Source organism: Etheostoma spectabile, chromosome 17 (genome assembly GCF_008692095.1).
Source record: "Etheostoma spectabile isolate EspeVRDwgs_2016 chromosome 17, UIUC_Espe_1.0, whole genome shotgun sequence".
Taxonomy (NCBI): Eukaryota; Metazoa; Chordata; class Actinopteri; order Perciformes; family Percidae; genus Etheostoma; species Etheostoma spectabile.
In genome coordinates, this window is record NC_045749.1 from 12,673,058 (window position 1) to 12,676,917 (window position 3,860).

The following is a 3,860-nucleotide window of genomic DNA, read 5'->3' on the forward strand; positions in this document are numbered from 1 at the left end:
GCGTACAAACTGCCTTCTGCTACAGCCAAATATTTCAAATGTTGACTCATCAGTCCAGAGCACCTGCTGCCATTTTTCTGCACCCCAGTTCCTGTGTTTGTGCATAGTTGAGTCGCTTGGCCTTGTTTCCATGTCGGAGGTATGCAACTCAACAGTAGATGGGTGTACCTGGGTCCCACTGGTTTCTGCCAGTTCTGAGCTGATGTGTCATGTACTAACTACAGTAAATAAGCAAATATAGTGGAGAAAAAACTACACTATTACCCTGTGAATTAATCATTAGTAAAGCAGGATGTTAGACATGTTCCACCTCAGCTTTCAGTAATACAAATTAAACAAAGTGCAGGAACATTGCTTATGAGTTTGACAAAGTTTTATAAACTTGTCTTCTAGTTTCTGGCCATGTTAGAAGACCATACATTATCAGCCATGTTTATTAGTTGCTTCTTTGCTCTCTAAGTTGTAAATGGTAAGTTCTGTTTTTGTGATAAACATTTTCATATCTTGAACACTAAGGTAGTACACAGTTTTCACTTAAAAACTGTGTTGCTCCACTCACAGCTTTCCAACAGTTTTTTGTGCACTGGGCTCCAGTGAGTAACAATCGAGAATCATGTCTACCAACCTAAATTTGAATTTTGACATTCAAATTGGCAAGCTAAAAAATACTTGTCTGAGATCCACCATTCTCACCCTTCGCATAACATTCTGAACGCTGGCAGGAAATAATAATCCTGTAAAGCAGTGCAGCATAGCCAATAGCAATTTTGTTGAGGATTACAGTCTCTGTAATCAATTGTTTGAAAGGTCTCCAGCTGGATTCCCCGGTGAGAAACGGTGTCTTAAAACCTTGTGGGTGCTACAGTTGCCCAACCAGTAAAACCACAGAGACCTGAGCATCCCACTGGGAGCCTGGCTCTGGGTTCTTAACACCCTGGCAGCAGTGTTTTCTTTCCCTTTTTATACTGAGTACCGTAATAGAAAACGGTTTAATGATGTGCTCAGCGGTATTGTGTTCAATTTTCTACTCTTTTCATTATGTGTGCCCTGTAGACACTGATCTGACGGGGTTATGGTGAGTAACGGGTCTGTTGGGAATAGTCCAGGAACATTAACCATTACACTGGATGAGCTCCTTGCCCCAAGGAAGCAACAGGACAGGGTGATTGCAGGGGCAAAGTGTTTTATAGAGCAAGATACATGAATGCTGCAGAGGTCAGCTCCAGTAACTTTGAAAGAATAGGGTTTGTTGTCCAGCATATCTCGCAAACCGCAAAATCTCCTTGTGTCAGCAGGGAAAAGTAGTGACAGAAATTGGTATTCTTTACATCAAGTCTAGTGGGTAATTACCTTTTAGCCAATGCTCTGGCTCAACACCTACACACAGACGCACGCACGCACGCACGCACGCAAACACATTTCTAACACAATACTGGTAATTACCCCTGTCTGTTTCTCTTGTCTGTTTAGTGCACCTTGGACCTTCCAATTAACTACAGACATGCTGTATAGACACTTCCTCAATTATCTACTTGAACCTACAGTACCCCAATATAGCACGTTAAAATGAAATGGCAATGTAGATGCATTTGAATTAGAGCAGCGCACTTTATTATTACCTTTACGTTTGTTGATGATGTTTTCAGTGTTTGTAAGGAATAGCATTCATTCTGAAATGTTTCTGATGAAATGCTGGTTACTTGTTTTTTCTAGAGGCATGGACACATTATTACCTTCACTATGTGACGTTTCCTATGAGACACGATAGAACAGATACAGTATATTTTGTAAACTGACACATTAGATGTGCTGCAGAATGTGTCCTCACAGAATTTTGTGGCAAGAAAAAGATCTTGCGCTGTCTGTCTGGGCGTCAGCCACGCAGAAGCAAGTCTATCTTTTAATCTTCAGGCTAATTAAAAGTGATTGCGACTTCAGAAATATCCTTATCTTCCTAATATCTCTATTACCTCTATTTATTACATGAAAGATGGGAGATGTAGACTAATTAATAGAGGCAATCTGTTGGTGAGATTAATAGAATGGCAGGCCCAACGAAGCAAAAAGATGGAGAGACAGATTGTGGGGAAAAATAATGAAAGAGGTAAGAAGAGAGGAAAAAGGAGAGGGAGGGGGAGGTTTATAATTGCTTTATAGGATGCCATGTTAAATCAGTTTAGAGATCTTAATTGAAAAGTGGCTTGTTTCCCACCATATCAGACCAGAGTAGTTGTTTATTGGACTTTTACTGTTTATTTGTTTGATGATAATGTCATTAGTTCAACTTTAGCAGCAATCACAAATAGGCATGCTGAGGATCGTGAGATTCTGCTGGGAAAGCTAAACATACATGATTATTGAAGTCAACTAAACCACAAATATAACAAATGGTTTGGGTAGTGGAGAGAGTTGTGTTTCAGTTTATATTGGCTGTGTTATACATCTTCATGAATATGATTGGATGTTCCTAGCCACAGCTGATGCCAATCAATAATTATTTTGTATAACATGGATGAATTTGTTTCATGTATGAGGAATGATGGATGTGCAATCTGCTGCCACTTGTCCTCTCCCCCTGACCTTATAGGTACCACAATGGAAATACGTCTTTGGGCTTTATCATCTCTGACTATTTATGTATTTTAATGTATGACACTGCTTTCATATTTTTAAGTAGTCAAATTCAATCAATCAATCAATCAATCAACCAACCAGTATAATCGGGAATTAAGTGCGCTTTCTGGGCTATTGCTATGCTTTATTTTTGGTTGTTTCACATGAGACTTGTGTCTTTGCCGTTATGTCTGTGTTGGTGGGGCTCAGTTGGAAAAAGTTAATTTTACGTACTTCTGTGCACCAAGCAGGATTTTGCAACATGTTTCACAATCTGATGACAGTTGGTGGGTTGACAGGCCTTTGCCAATCAAATGGAAGTACACCCACACAGTCCTGATGAAGCAGATATGTATTGCATTTAAATGCAAGTGTTAAATACTTAAAAAATATTGTGAAAGTAAGTGAATATATACTAATAATTAGGGCTGCACAAAATGTACTTTTTTTTTTAAATCGTGATGGCGCAGTGGATATGACACATGCCTTTGGTGTGGGAGATATGGGTTTGATTCGCACTGCGATACATCAACCAATGTGTCCCTGAGCGAGACACTTAACCTAGTTGTTCCAGAGGCTTGTGACCTCTGAGATATACGTATGTATATTAGGGCGGCACAATTAATCAAATTTTAATCGCGATCACGATTTTGGCTTCCCACGATCAAATTTGCGCAATCGAGGCCACAACGGCAGCTGTTGGGTGGACACAACATAGGGAAACCAGTTGGTGTGGAAACCAGTAGGGGTATAACACCGCTCTACGCTTCTGACATTTGACCAAAGTTTTAATTATTATTAACACAGCTGTATATTGTTTAGCAGTAGAGGCAAACCTGTATATGTACCAGTGTTTCCGCTGGTAACTGCTGTTGCAGTCACGGCTAAAAAAACAGAAGAAGTTATTGCATGCAACTAACTTCAGTTTGTAGTGTAATAGCGTGTGAGACGGAGCCTGCTGGACCCATTCATAATGAGTCTCTCTGAGTACGTCCATCGCACTCCCCCTTTCTCCCTAGCTCTTTTAATCAGTTTTTGTTGAAAACATTTGAAGGAACTTTCATAGAGAGACTTTTTTTTCTTTAGTCTGTTTGCCGTTTTTTTTCCTGGAACACGTCAAACACATTCTGCACTTACTGCGGCGTCTTGTGGTGACTGTTTACATATCTGTGCAAATCATCATATGTACATTGTTTGTACTGGTGTTAATGGTAATTACATTGTGAATACATATTTCTAAAATTGTA

The 3,860-nt window shown here is 39.7% G+C and overlaps 1 protein-coding gene and 1 long non-coding RNA gene across 4 annotated transcripts in view; one reads left to right on the forward strand and one right to left on the reverse strand.

The window, feature by feature from the left end:
• Nucleotides 1–3,860, reverse strand: part of zgc:171482 (zinc finger protein) — a 63,644-nt gene that overhangs the window by 46,260 nt on the left and 13,524 nt on the right. The window lies entirely within an intron of this gene.
• Nucleotides 1–3,860, forward strand: part of LOC116705365 (uncharacterized) — a 21,924-nt gene that overhangs the window by 9,356 nt on the left and 8,708 nt on the right. The window lies entirely within an intron of this gene.